We start from the raw sequence: 15,633 nt of genomic DNA on the forward strand, positions 1-15,633 counted from the left end.
AACTAACCAACTGATGCTATGACCAACCAAACAGACTTATGAAAATGGTACAGCAAGATGGATGCCTTTGGTGACTAGGGACCAACTGATGGACCAACCAATAAACTAGACAACAAACAGATATGGTGTGTGATGTGTGAGGGGACTGTGACCAAAACCTGATTAGAGGACAGAATGTGGTGAAGCAAAAATTTGATAATTTGTAAAAGCAGCATGAATTGAAAATTAAAAAAAGCAACACAGAATGAGGTAATTTTTAGCATAGTTTCTTTACATGTATTTCTTTGCAAGTTGTTGAATTTTTGTCTCACCACAAACTCCATCAGAGACGACTACAGATCAACTACTCAAAAGAAGCCATGCTGACGATCAACCACTGAACCAACTCAAAATTAGAGAATTTAAGATGGTACATGGTGTTCCAACTGACCAACTGATGCTACAACCAACCAACCAAACAGACACATGGAAACGGTGCAGCAAGATGGATGCCTTTGGTGACTAGGGACCAACAGATAAACCAGACAACAAACAGATATGGTGTGTGATGTGTGAGGGGACTGTGACCAAAACCTGATTAGAGGACAGAACGTGGTGAAGCAAAAATTTAATAATTTGTAAAGGCAGCATGAATTGAAAATTTAAAATGCAATACAGAATGATGTAATTTTTAGCATAGTTTCTTTACATGTATTTCTTTGCAAGTTGTTGAATTTTTGTCTCGCCACAAAATCCACCAGAGACGGCTACAGATCAACTACTCAAAGAAAGCCATGCTGATGATAAACCACTGAACCAACTCAAAATTAGAGAATTCAAGATGGTACATGGTGTTCCAACTGACCAACTGATGCTATGACCAACCAACCAACCAAACTTATGGAAATGGTGCAGCAAGATGGATGCCTTTGGTGACTAGGGACCAACTGATGGACCAACCAATAAACTAGACAACAAACAGATATGGTGTGTGATGTGTGAGGGGACTGTGACCAAAACCTGATTAGAGAACAGAATGTGGTGAAGCAAAAAATTGATAATTTGTAAAGGCAGCATGAATTGAAAATTTAAAAAGCAACACAGAATGAGGTAATTTTTAGCATAGTTTCTTTACATGTATTTCTTTGCAAGTTGTTGAATTTTTGTCTCACCACAAACTCCATCAGAGACGACTACAGATCAACTACTCAAAAGAAGCCATGCTGACGATCAACCACTGAACCAACTCAAAATTAGAGAATTCAAGATGGTACATGGTGTTCCAACTGACCAACTGATGCTACAACCAACCAACCAAACAGACACATGGAAATGGTGCAGCAAGATGGATGCCTTTGGTGACTAGGGACCAACCGATAAACCAGACAACAAACAGATATGGTGTGTGATGTGTGAGGGGACTGTGACCAAAACCTGATTAGAGGACAGAATGTGGTGAAGCAAAAATTTGATAATTTGTAAAGGCAGCATGAATTGAAAATTTAAAAAGCAACACAGAATGAGGTAATTTTTAGCATAGTTTCTATACATGTTTTTCTTTGCAAGTTGTTGAATTTTTGTCTCACAACAAACTCCACCAGAGACAACTACAGATCAACTACTCAAAAGAAGCCATGCTGACGATCAACCACTGAACCAACTCAAAATTAGAGAATTCAAGATGGTACATGGTGTTCCAACTGACCAACTGATGCTACAACCAACCAACCAAACAGACACATGGAAACGGTGCAGCAAGATGGATGCCTTTGGTGACTAGGGACCAACAGATAAAGCAGACAACAAACAGATATGGTGTGTGATGTGTGAGGGGACTGTTACCAAAACCTGATTAGAGGACAGAATGTGGTGAAGCAAAAATTTAATAATTTGTAAAGGCAGCATGAATTGAAAATTTAAAATGCAATACAGAATGATGTAATTTTTAGCATAGTTTCTTTACATGTATTTCTTTGCAAGTTGTTGAATTTTTGTCTCACCACAAACTCCACCAAAGACGGCTACAGATCAACTACTCAAAGGAAGCCATGCTGATGATAAACCACTGAACCAACTCAAAATTAGAGAATTCAAGATGGTACATGGTGTTCCAACTGACCAACTGATGCTATGACCAACCAACCAAACAGACACATGGAAATGGTACAGCAAGATGGATGCCTTTGGTGACTAGGGACCATCTGATGGACCAACCAATAAACTAGACAACAAACAGATATGGTGTGTGATGTGTGAGGGGACTGTGACCAAAACCTGATTAGAGGACAGAATGTGGTGAAGCAAAAATTTGATAATTTGTAAAGGCAGCATGAATTGAAAATTTAAAAAGCAACACAGAATGGGGTAATTTTTAGCATAGTTTCTTTACATTTATTTCTTTGCAAGTTGTTGAATTTTTGTCTCACCACAAACTCCATCAGAGACGACTACAGATCAACTACTCAAAAGAAGCCATGCTGACGATCAACCACTGAACCAACTCAAAATTAGAGAATTCAAGATGGTACATGGTGTTCCAACTGACCAACTGATGCTACAACCAACCAACCAAACAGACACATGGAAATGGTGCAGCAAGATGGATGCCTTTGGTGACTAGGGACCAACCGATAAACCAGACAACAAACAGATATGGTGTGTGATGTGTGAGGGGACTGTGACCAAAACCTGATTAGAGGACAGAATGTGGTGAAGCAAAAATTTGATAATTTGTAAAGGCAGCATGAATTGAAAATTTAAAAAGCAACACAGAATGAGGTAATTTTTAGCATAGTTTCTATACATGTTTTTCTTTGCAAGTTGTTGAATTTTTATCTCGCCACAAACTCAACCAGAGACAACTACAGATCAACTACTCAAAAGAAGCCATGCTGACTAGCAAGCACTGAACCAACTCAAAATTAGAGAATTTAAGATGGTACATGGTGTTCCAACTGACCAACTGATGCTACAACCAACCAACCAAACACACACATGGAAACAGTGCAGCAAGATGGATGCCTTTGGTGACTAGGGACCAACAGATAAACCAGACAACAAACAGATATGGTGTGTGATGTGTGAGGGGACTGTGACCAAAACCTGATTAGAGGACAGAACGTGGTGAAGCAAAAATTTAATAATTTGTAAAGGCAGCATGAATTGAAAATTTAAAATGCAATACAGAATGATGTAATTTTTAGCATAGTTTCTTTACATGTATTTCTTTGCAAGTTGTTGAATTTTTGTCTCACCACAAAATCCACCAGAGACGGCTACAGATCAACTACTCAAAGAAAGCCATGCTGATGATAAACCACTGAACCAACTCAAAATTAGAGAATTCAAGATGGTACATGGTGTTCCAACTAACCAACTGATGCTATGACCAACCAACCAAACAGACTTATGAAAATGGTACAGCAAGATGGATGCCTTTGGTGACTAGGGACCAACTGATGGACCAACCAATAAACTAGACAACAAACAGATATGGTGTGTGATGTGTGAGGGGACTGTGACCAAAACCTGATTAGAGGACAGAATGTGGTGAAGCAAAAATTTGATAATTTGTAAAAGCAGCATGAATTGAAAATTTAAAAAGCAACACAGAATGAGGTAATTTTTAGCATAGTTTCTTTACATGTATTTCTTTGCAAGTTGTTGAATTTTTGTCTCACCACAAACTCCATCAGAGACGACTACAGATCAACTACTCAAAAGAAGCCATGCTGACGATCAACCACTGAACCAACTCAAAATTAGAGAATTTAAGATGGTACATGGTGTTCCAACTGACCAACTGATGCTACAACCAACCAACCAAACAGACACATGGAAACGGTGCAGCAAGATGGATGCCTTTGGTGACTAGGGACCAACCGATAAACCAGACAACAAACAGATATGGTGTGTGATGTGTGAGGGGACTGTGACCAAAACCTGATTAGAGGACAGAACGTGGTGAAGCAAAAATTTAATAATTTGTAAAGGCAGCATGAATTGAAAATTTAAAATGCAATACAGAATGATGTAATTTTTAGCATAGTTTCTTTACATGTATTTCTTTGCAAGTTGTTGAATTTTTGTCTCGCCACAAAATCCACCAGAGACGGCTACAGATCAACTACTCAAAGAAAGCCATGCTGATGATAAACCACTGAACCAACTCAAAATTAGAGAATTCAAGATGGTACATGGTGTTCCAACTGACCAACTGATGCTATGACCAACCAACCAAACAGACTTATGGAAATGGTGCAACAAGATGGATGCCTTTGGTGACTAGGGACCAACTGATGGACCAACCAATAAACTAGACAACAAACAGATATGGTGTGTGATGTGTGAGGGGACTGTGACCAAAACCTGATTAGAGAACAGAATGTGGTGAAGCAAAAAATTGATAATTTGTAAAGGCAGCATGAATTGAAAATTTAAAAAGCAACACAGAATGAGGTAATTTTTAGCATAGTTTCTTTACATGTATTTCTTTGCAAGTTGTTGAATTTTTGTCTCACCACAAACTCCATCAGAGACGACTACAGATCAACTACTCAAAAGAAGCCATGCTGACGATCAACCACTGAACCAACTCAAAATTAGAGAATTCAAGATGGTACATGGTGTTCCAACTGACCAACTGATGCTACAACCAACCAACCAAACAGACACATGGAAATGGTGCAGCAAGATGGATGCCTTTGGTGACTAGGGACCAACCGATAAACCAGACAACAAACAGATATGGTGTGTGATGTGTGAGGGGACTGTGACCAAAACCTGATTAGAGGACAGAATGTGGTGAAGCAAAAATTTGATAATTTGTAAAGGCAGCATGAATTGAAAATTTAAAAAGCAACACAGAATGAGGTAATTTTTAGCATAGTTTCTATACATGTTTTTCTTTGCAAGTTGTTGAATTTTTGTCTCACCACAAACTCCACCAGAGACAACTACAGATCAACTACTCAAAAGAAGCCATGCTGACGATCAACCACTGAACCAACTCAAAATTAGAGAATTCAAGATGGTACATGGTGTTCCAACTGACCAACTGATGCTACAACCAACCAACCAAACAGACACATGGAAACGGTGCAGCAAGATGGATGCCTTTGGTGACTAGGGACCAACAGATAAACCAGACAACAAACAGATATGGTGTGTGATGTGTGAGGGGACTGTGACCAAAACCTGATTAGAGGACAGAACGTGGTGAAGCAAAAATTTAATAATTTGTAAAGGCAGCATGAATTGAAAATTTAAAATGCAATACAGAATGAGGTAATTTTTAGCATAGTTTCTTTACATGTATTTCTTTGCAATTGTTGAATTTTTGTCTCACCACAAACTCCACCAGAGACGGCTACAGATCAACTACTCAAAGGAAGCCATGCTGATGATAAACCACTGAACCAACTCAAAATTAGAGAATTCAAGATGGTACATGGTGTTCCAACTGACCAAGTGATGCTATGACCAACCAACCAAACAGACTTATGGAAATGGTGCAGCAAGATGGATGCCTTTGGTGACTAGGGACCAACTGATGGACCAACCAATAAACTAGACAACAAACAGATATGGTGTGTGATGTGTGAGGGGACTGTGACCAAAACCTGATTAGAGGACAGAATGTGGTGAAGCAAAAATTTGATAATTTGTAAAGGCAGCATGAATTGAAAATTTAAAAAGCAACACAGAATGAGGTAATTTTTAGCATAGTTTCTTTACATGTATTTCTTTGCAAGTTGTTGAATTTTTGTCCCACCACAAACTCCATCAGAGACAACTACAGATCAACTACTCAAAAGAAGCCATGCTGACGATCAACCACTGAACCAACTCAAAATTAGAGAATTCAAGATGGTACATGGTGTTCCAACTGACCAACTGATGCTACAACCAACCAACCAAACTTACACATGGAAATGGTGCAGCAAGATGGATGCCTTTGGTGACTAGGGACCAACAGATAAACCAGACAACAAACAGATATGGTGTGTGATGTGTGAGGGGACTGTGACCAAAACCTGATTAGAGGACAGAACGTGGTGAAGCAAAAATTTAATAATTTGTAAAGGCAGCATGAATTGAAAATTTAAAATGCAATACAGAATGATGTAATTTTTAGCATAGTTTCTTTACATGTATTTCTTTGCAAGTTGTTGAATTTTTGTCTCGCCACAAAATCCACCAGAAACGGCTACAGATCAACTACTCAAAGAAAGCCATGCTGATGATAAACCACTGAACCAACTCAAAATTAGAGAATTCAAGATGGTACATGGTGTTCCAACTGACCAACTGATGCTATGACCAACCAACCAAACAGACTTATGGAAATGGTGCAACAAGATGGATGCCTTTGGTGACTAGGGACCAACTGATGGACCAACCAATAAACTAGACAACAAACAGATATGGTGTGTGATGTGTGAGGGGACTGTGACCAAAACCTGATTAGAGAACAGAATGTGGTGAAGCAAAAATTTGATAATTTGTAAAGGCAGCATGAATTGAAAATTTAAAAAGCAACACAGAATGAGGTAATTTTTAGCATAGTTTCTTTACATGTATTTCTTTGCAAGTTGTTGAATTTTTGTCTCACCACAAACTCCATCAGAGACGACTACAGATCAACTACTCAAAAGAAGCCTTGCTGACGATCAACCACTGAACCAACTCAAAATTAGAGAATTCAAGATGGTACATGGTGTTCCAACTGACCAACTGATGCTACTACCAACCAACCAAACAGACACATGGAAACGGTGCAGCAAGATGGATGCCTTTGGTGACTAGGGACCAACCGATAAACCAGACAACAAACAGATATGGTGTGTGATGTGTGAGGGGACTGTGACCAAAACCTGATTAGAGGACAGAATGTGGTGAAGCAAAAATTTGATAATTTGTAAAGGCAGCATGAATTGAAAATTTAAAAAGCAACACAGAATGAGGTAATTTTTAGCATAGTTTCTATACATGTTTTTCTTTGCAAGTTGTTGAATTTTTGTCTCACCACAAACTCCACCAGAGACAACTACAGATCAACTACTCAAAAGAAGCCATGCTGACCTGCAAGCACTGAACCAACTCAAAATTAGAGAATTTAAAATGGTACATGGTGTTCCAACTGACCAACTGATGCTACAACCAACCAACCAAACAAACAGACACATGGAAACGGTGCAGCAAGATGGATGCCTTTGGTGACTAGGGACCAACTGATAAACCAAACAACAAACAGATATGGTGTGTGATGTGTGAGGGGACTGTGACCAAAACCTGATTAGAGGACAGAATGTGGTGAAGCAAAAATTTGATAATTTGTAAAGGCAGCATGAATTGAAAATTTAAAAAGCAACACAGAATGAGGTAATTTTTAGCATAGTTTCTTTACATGTATTTCTTTGCAAGTTGTTGAATTTTTGTCTCATCACAAACTCAACCAGAGACGACTACAGATCAACTACTCAAAAGAAGCCATGCTGATGATAAACCACTGAACCAACTCAAAATTAGAGAATTCAAGATGGTACATGGTGTTCCAACTAACCAACTGATGCTACGACCAAGCAACCAAACAGACACATGGAAATGGTGCAGCAAGATGGATGCCTTTGGTGACTAGGGACCAACTGATGGACCAACCAATAAACCAGACAACAAACAGATATGGTGTGTGATGTGTGAGGGGACTGTGACCAAAACCTGATTAGAGGACAGAACGTGGTGAAGCAAAAATTTAATAATTTGTAAAGGCAGCATGAATTGAAAATTTAAAATGCAATACAGAATGAGGTAATTTTTAGCATAGTTTCTTTACATGTATTTCTTTGCAAGTTGTTGAATTTTTGTCTCATCACAAACTCAACCAGAGACGACTACAGATCAACTACTCAAAAGAAGCCATGCTGATGATAAACCACTGAACCAACTCTAAATTAGAGAATTCAAGATGGTACATGGTGTTCCAACTGACCAACTGATGCTACAACCAACCAACCAAACAGACACATGGAAATGGTGCAGCAAGATGGATGCCTTTGGTGACTAGGGACCAACCGATAAACCAGACAACAAACAGATATGGTGTGTGATGTGTGAGGGGACTGTGACCAAAACCTGATTAGAGGACAGAATGTGGTGAAGCAAAAATTTGATAATTTGTAAAGGCAGCATGAATTGAAAATTTAAAAAGCAACACAGAATGAGGTAATTTTTAGCATAGTTTCTATACATGTTTTTCTTTGCAAGTTGTTGAATTTTTGTCTCATCACAAACTCAACCAGAGACGACTACAGATCAACTACTCAAAAGAAGCCATGCTGATGATAAACCACTGAACCAACTCAAAATTAGAGAATTCAAGATGGTACATGGTGTTCCAACTAACCAACTGATGCTACGACCAACCAACCAAACAGACACATGGAAATGGTGCAGCAAGATGGATGCCTTTGGTGACTAGGGACCAACTGATGGACCAACCAATAAACCAGACAACAAACAGATATGGTGTGTGATGTGTGAGGGGACTGTGACCAAAACCTGATTAGAGGACAGAACGTGGTGAAGCAAAAATTTAATAATTTGTAAAGGCAGCATGAATTGAAAATTTAAAATGCAATACAGAATGAGGTAATTTTTAGCATAGTTTCTTTACATGTATTTCTTTGCAAGTTGTTGAATTTTTGTCTCACCACAAACTCCACCAGAGACAACTACAGATCAACTACTCAAAAGAAGCCATCTGCCTAGCAACCACTGAACCAACTCAAAATCAGAGAATTCAAGATGGTATATGGTGTTCCAACTGACCAACTGATGCTATGACCAACCAACCAAACAGACACATGGAAATGGTGCAGCAAGATGGATGCCTTTGGTGACTAGGGACCAACCGATAAACCAGACAACAAACAGATATGGTGTGTGATGTGTGAGGGGACTGTGACCAAAACCTGATTAGAGAACAGAATGTGGTGAAGCAAAAATTTAATAATTTGTAAAGGCAGCATGAATTGAAAATTTAAAAAGCAACACAGAATGAGGTAATTTTTAGCATAGTTTCTTTACATGTATTTCTTTGCAAGTTGTTGATTTTTTGTCTCACCACAAACTCAACCAGAGACTACTACAGATCAACTACTCGAAGGAAGCCATGCTGATGATAAACCACTGAACCAACTCAAAATTAGAGAATTCAAGATGGTACATGGTGTTCCAACTGACCAACTGATGCTACGACCAACCAACCAAACAGACACATGGAAATGGTGCAGCAAGATGGATGCCTTTGGTGACTAGGGACTAACCGATAAACCAGACAACAAACAGATATGGTGTGTGATGTGTGAGGGGACTGTGACCAAAACCTGATTAGAGGACAGAATGTGGTGAAGCAAAAATTTGATAATTTGTAAAGGCAGCATGAATTGAAAATTTTAAAAGCAACACAGAATGAGGTAATTTTGAGCATAGTTTCTCTACATGTATTTCTTTGCAAGTTGTTGAATTTTTGTCTCGCCACAAACTCCACCAGAGACGACTACAGATCAACTACTCAAAAGAAGCCATCTGCCTAGCAACCACTGAACCAACTCAAAATCAGAGAATTCAAGATGGTACATGGTGTTCCAACTGACCAACTGATGCTACAACCAACCAACCAAACAGACACATGGAAATGGTGCAGCAAGATGGATGACTTCGGTGACTAGGAACTAACTGATGAACCTACCAATTAAGCAGACAGATATGGTGTGTTAATTTTTGATTAAAATTTTTACTCAGTAAGAAAATTATACAAGTTAAAAATTTGGTTAAAAAAGAAATGATTAGTGTACCAATTATGTTTTAACACTAAATGACTGCTAAAAAAAAACACTAAGAAAGGAGCATTGTTTTTTCATCCCATATTTGGAGTGAAAGTCTTAACCTCACTGCAATTTTATGATAGCCCCTAGTACCAGTTTGAGTAAAAATTTTTACTAGCTGTCGATCAGGCTGCATCTGTAAAACAGAGATGCTGGGTAAAAGAGCAAATTATAAATTATATCTGTCAAACAAATACTGTCATGAATTGAAGAACAATCTCACTTTAGAATACAGAACCAATACAAACATTTAGACATGCATAGGGCACATGAAGATATATGTTATATAAGGTGTCTTAAAATTGATGCATACCATTACCAAAAAAAATTTAAATAGGTTTCAAAAAGTTCTCATTTGTAGACGACACAAATTAATAAATTGTATCCACTGTGATGGGATAGAAGATAAAACTTAATGGAGAAAATCTTAAGGGTATTTAGGTGCCTATGGATTTTGGATCATTAGGTTATCTAGCTTTTAAAATGTATCTGATGATCCTGTCTGCCAACCAATATGGCTGAAAATAGAACATAGGGGTAAAATGCAAATTTTGTCTTTTATCTTGAAAAGTGCTACAGATAAAATATGACTTCAAAACTCTCAGGAAGGGACGACTTCATTTACTTAACTAATTTTTATGCCCCTGCCGTAGCGGAGGGGGCATTAAGTTTTACCCTTGTCCGTCTGTACGTCCCGAAATTGGTTTCCGTTCTCTAACTTGAGTTTGCCTCAACCAAATGTTATGAAACTTATACACAATGCTTATTACCACAAAACACAGATCAAGTTTGAATTTTGGTGGTGTCACTTTAACCGATCTAGAGTTATGCCCCTTTATAAAAGGAAAAATTGCAAAATTTTTATTTTCTTCTAAATATCAAGTTTATATAATATATTTTTAAAATTGGAGTTATCTTCCTTTGACCATGATTATAGTTGAATCAACTACAATCAATGCTTTATACAATGCAATGTTTAATTTTGACTTCCACTGATAAAACACAGATCAAGTTGAATTTGGGTAGTGTCACTTTAACCATTATTGAGTTATGCCCCTTTATAAATAGAACGATTGCAAAATTTTTTAGTTTCCATTCTGTAACTGATGTTTTCCCCAGCCAAACATTATGAAACATATACACAATATTCATTACCACAAAACTCAGTAAGGATCAAGTACAATTTTTTTGTTTCAGTTCTCTAACTTGAGTTTGCCTCAACCAAATGTTATGAAACTTATACACAATGCTTATTACTACATAATACAGATTAAGTACGAAATTAGGTGGCAACACTTTTACCATTCTAGAGTTATGTCCCTTTATAAACATAAAAATTGCTGAATTTTTTAGTTTGTCTCAACCAAATGTTGTAAAACTTATACACAACCGTTCTAGAGTTATGCATGTTTACAAATAGAAAAATTGCTGAATTTTTAGTTTCTGTTCTCTACTTAAGTTAGCCTCAACCAAATGTTATGAGACTTACACACAACGCTTATTACCACAAAACTCAGATCAAGTTAAAATTTGGGTAGCGTCACTTTTACTGTTCTTCAGTTATGTCCCTTTATAACTATATGATATGCAAGCGGGGGCATCATCTGTGTCCACATGTGGACACTATCCACATTTATTTCATATTATTTTGAAAGGCTAAAATGATCAGTAAGACAAGATTTACAAACAGGTCAACATAGCCAATATTATGAGGGTATGATATAGCTGAAAATTTGAGATGATTTCAAAATTGTAAAAGTTGTATAGAAGTTATTGCCCTAAGGGTAGTATTGCTGTCTTTCAGTATCTTATATTGTAAAATAGCAGAACACAATAGGTCTAGATATTCAATCAAGTCAGCAAAATTTGGTGCAGGAATGCAATTTTCTAATAAAAAAAATCATTGGAATGAACATATTTATGTGATTTTATCTGATACTTCTAATATTTATTATACAAAGGTCTATTATTTTTACTTGGCATATTTAGAAGAGGTTATTTTGAAATTGTATAATTTCTAAAGGAGTCTACAGGATATTTTTCAATTTTATGTTAAAACATTGAATACTTTTCACTTTTACAATTTTGAAGTCATCTCAAATTTTCAGTAAGCAGAAAACATTGTTACAAGAATGTTGAAAATTTCAGATTATATTAATGCTATATTTTTAAAATTTAAACATTTACTTTGCAGTCTGGTTGCACTTGGATGAGATCAGACGTTTCAACATGTCCATTTTGCCCTTGCATGGATTTTTCCATTGATGATAGCTACATCTTTCCTCGTACATGGACTAGGTGAACAGACTGGTTACAGTTAATTTATGGCTATAACTAAGAAGTACTGTGTTAATAACAGTTGACAGCATTTAATCAGACATTCCATCTAATAATATGAACACAAAAAACACAGAACTCCAATTTTTATGTTGATATTTTTGGGAAGATTGTGTATTGATTATAAACTTATGAAGGATTACTGTGTATTGTTTATAAGCAAATGAAGAATAAATCAATGTTCTGTTTTATAATGGTGTTATGATGTTTAATAATAGTTAAAACTCTTAATACCTCTCATAAAACTAAGAGGGATATTAAAACTTCTGAAAGTAATACTATATTTAAAATAAATACACAATTATTTTACATGGGTTGCCTACTCAAATATTTGTTTAAGGGAAATGAACACGATATTTTTTCAATACACAAAATTGGATTGTTGCAATATAATGTTGAGCTTGTTTCATTATGAAATCATAATTGTATACTTCGACACACACACAAAATGTATGTCTAACCTATTATGGGCTATAACTCAATAGGCTTTTGATATCTGAAAAAAACAACTGCATGCTCTTACCAAACTTTGAATAAAAGGATGGTATCTGGTATACATTAATGAGATGGCAACCCAACAACACAAAATACAAGAGATCAGCACACATTCTTCAACAATAGACAAATACCTGAACAATATGACAAGATCTTAATTGCCCAAGCAGGGCCTAATCTAGGATTTTGGAGAGGGAGAAGTGACTTCTCCTTCCATGAGAGAGAATGGAGAAGTGAGATTCCATTACCGTTTCGGTTGCATAGTGTTCTCGTGCTTATCACTAAGGAAATTGTTTTATATGCAATAAAAAATATACTTGCAGTTTTTTTCATGTTATTGTACAAAATGTATATAAAGAAAGTTCTTAACAAAAAGGTTTAGACAATATAGTTGTTATTTATTCATTGATACCATTTGTACTGTCAACTTGAATTTAAGTTTAAATAAAAGTTGTTGCTTGGGACATGAGGGAGTCTCGAGGGAGTAGCCTAGTAATATTATGATGCATTAAATTCATGTGCATCTGCCTCAATTTATTTTTAAATGTCCAGAAAAATATGACTCCCAGTTTACCTGATGAATTTCACATGACTGGGAATTTAATTTATATCACCACTTTGTCATTATTTTGTAAAACATTATTGTATGTCCAGGACATCATATTACATGTAGTTGTAAATTGAGATTCTTGTTAAAGATTGTAAGCCTATAAATGAAAATATCTGTCAATCACATATTAATTAACCGATAAACAGCTAATTTCTATCATTTTTTAAAGATATCTTCCCTATCAACGAAATGGTCTTGAAAAAAAATCCACTGCTGATAACAGCTGGTCGAGTGTCGTACGTTTGCAATCACATTATCTATCAGCTGTCTTTCTACCTTTTATATTTCAATTTTTATTCAATGAATATAATAAATCTACCGTTAATTCCCACCCTTTACCTACCGAATAGTACAATTTGATCTACTCGTAATAAATAAAAATAAAACAAATCAGCTGAGTGATTACGCAACATCCTCAGATAAAAATCATCGTAAAATGATAACTTCAACAGTTTTCCGTTTGAATAGTTTTTATACGACCGCAAAAAAATTTTTGTGGTCGTATATTGGTATGACGTTGGCGTCGTCGTCGTCCGAAGACACATTGGTTTTCGCACTTAACTTTAGTTTAAGTGAATGGATCTTTATGAAATTTTACCACAAGGTTCAATACCACAAAAGGAAGGTTGGGATTGATTTTGGGGGTTATGGTAATAACAGTAAAGGAATTAGGGGTCAAAAAGGGGCCAAAAATAAGCATTTTTGTAACTTCCAGACATAACTTGTGTGTTAGTGTATGGATCTCTCTGACATTGTACCACAAGGTTCCATATCACTAAAGGAATGCTGGGATTGATTTTGGGGGTAATTGCCTCCAAATTTTAGGAATTGGGGGCCAAAAAAGGGGCAAAAAACAAGCATTTTTCTAGTTTCATGACAATAACTTGAGTGTAAGTGTATGGATCTTTCTGAAATTGTACTACAAGGTTCCATATCACAAAGGGAAAGCTGGGTTTGAGTTTGGGGGTAATTGCCCTTAACGTTTAGGAATTTGGGGCCAAAAAGGGGCCAAAAAACACATTTTTTTCTAGTTTCCAGACAATAACTTGCGTTCAAGTGTATGGATCTCTCTGAAATTGTACTGCAAGGTACCATACCACAAAGGGAAGGCTGGGATTGAGTTTGGGGGTGATGAATCATAATGGGGGTTCAAAAAATTTTGGGGGGGGATTTATTTTTTTTTCCTTTTTTTTCTTTTTTTCCTTTTTTGTTTCTTTTAAAATTTTCCATTTTAAGTTGGTTATTTCTGATTTATATTTAAAATCAAATAATAATGATATGGTAGGAGATACACACCAAACAGGATGTGTAAATTATTATATAATAAGTATTGTGCAATAGCAAGAAATTTTCAATTGCACAGTATTGCACAATAGCAAGAAATCTTCTATTGCACAGTATTGCGCAATAGCAAGAAATCTTCAATTGCACAGTATTGCGCAATAGCAAGAAATATCCAATAGCACAATATTGCGCAATAGCAAGAAATTGTCAATTGTACAGTATTGCGCAATAGCAAGAAATATTTAATAGCACAGGATTGTGCAAAAGAAGATACTTCCTATAAATTGCTTATTTCTTGACCAATTTCAATGGGGTTTTATTCTTGATTTCATGGGGTTCTTTAATATGCTGAATCTAACCGTGTATTTAGTTTTTGGATTTTGGGCCCCGTTTTTAAATTGGTCCACATTGAGGTCCAAAGGGTCCAAAATTAAACTTTGTTTGATTTCATCAAAAATTGAATTATTGGGGTTCTTTGATATGCCGAATCTAACTGTGTATTTAGATTCTTAAATTTTGGTTCCGTTTTCAAATTGGTCTACATTAAGGTCCAAAGGGTCCAAAATTAAACTTAGTTTGATTTTAACAAAAATTGAATTCTTAGGGTTCTTTGATATGCTGAATCTAAACATGTATTTAGATTTTTGATTATGGGCCCAGTTTTCAAGTTGGTCCAAATCGGGGTCCAAAATTAAACTATGTTTGATTTCAACAAAAATTGAATATATGGGGTTTTTTGATATGCTGAATCTAACCATGTATTTAGATTTTTGATTTTTGGGCCCCGTTATCAACTTTGTCCACATTGAGGTCAAAAGGGTCCAAAATTAAACTTTGTTTGATTTCATCAAAAATTGAATTCTTGGGGTTCTTTGATATGCTGAATCTAACCATGTATTTAGATTTTGGATATTGGACCATAATAGGTGAATGTCCAATTTAAAATTTTTAAGTTCTTAGACCACATTCAATCTGTGTTAGAAACCTATGCTGTGTCAAATATTTAATAACAATCCAAATCCAAAGCTGTATCAAGCTTGA

General features: G+C 36.1%; 2 long non-coding RNA genes across 47 annotated transcripts in view; one reads left to right on the top strand and one right to left on the bottom strand.

The window, feature by feature from the left end:
* The window catches only part of LOC127703119 (uncharacterized), a 365,292-nt gene that overhangs the window by 25,925 nt on the left and 323,734 nt on the right, over positions 1-15,633 (top strand). For 33 of the 42 annotated variants that reach the window (XR_007982696.1, XR_007982698.1, XR_007982700.1 and 30 more), the window contains 5 exons: positions 250-1,503; positions 3,598-5,690; positions 6,531-8,202; positions 9,456-9,750; positions 12,061-14,234. This is a non-coding gene — a long non-coding RNA (uncharacterized LOC127703119). The remainder of the gene's footprint in view (positions 1-249; positions 1,504-3,597; positions 5,691-6,530; positions 8,203-9,455; positions 9,751-12,060; positions 14,235-15,633) is intronic. The other 9 variants (XR_007982680.1, XR_007982689.1, XR_007982681.1 and 6 more) reach the window with 7 other exon arrangements.
* Positions 28-9,553, bottom strand: LOC127703121 (uncharacterized). 5 transcript variants are annotated; one of them, XR_007982708.1, is made up of 6 exons: positions 9,366-9,553; positions 8,113-8,538; positions 7,273-7,698; positions 2,668-3,921; positions 574-999; positions 28-158 (listed from the first exon to the last, which is right to left on the bottom strand). It is a non-coding gene; the product is annotated as an uncharacterized LOC127703121 (long non-coding RNA). The 5 variants fall into 5 exon arrangements; XR_007982706.1 differs by having other exon boundaries at positions 2,668-4,347; XR_007982710.1 differs by lacking the exon at positions 9,366-9,553 and adding an exon at positions 8,952-9,044 and having other exon boundaries at positions 2,668-4,347.

The sequence above is a fragment of the Mytilus californianus genome, unplaced genomic scaffold, assembly GCF_021869535.1.
Source record: "Mytilus californianus isolate M0D057914Y unplaced genomic scaffold, xbMytCali1.0.p SCAF_5, whole genome shotgun sequence".
NCBI classification, from domain to species: Eukaryota; Metazoa; Mollusca; class Bivalvia; order Mytilida; family Mytilidae; genus Mytilus; species Mytilus californianus.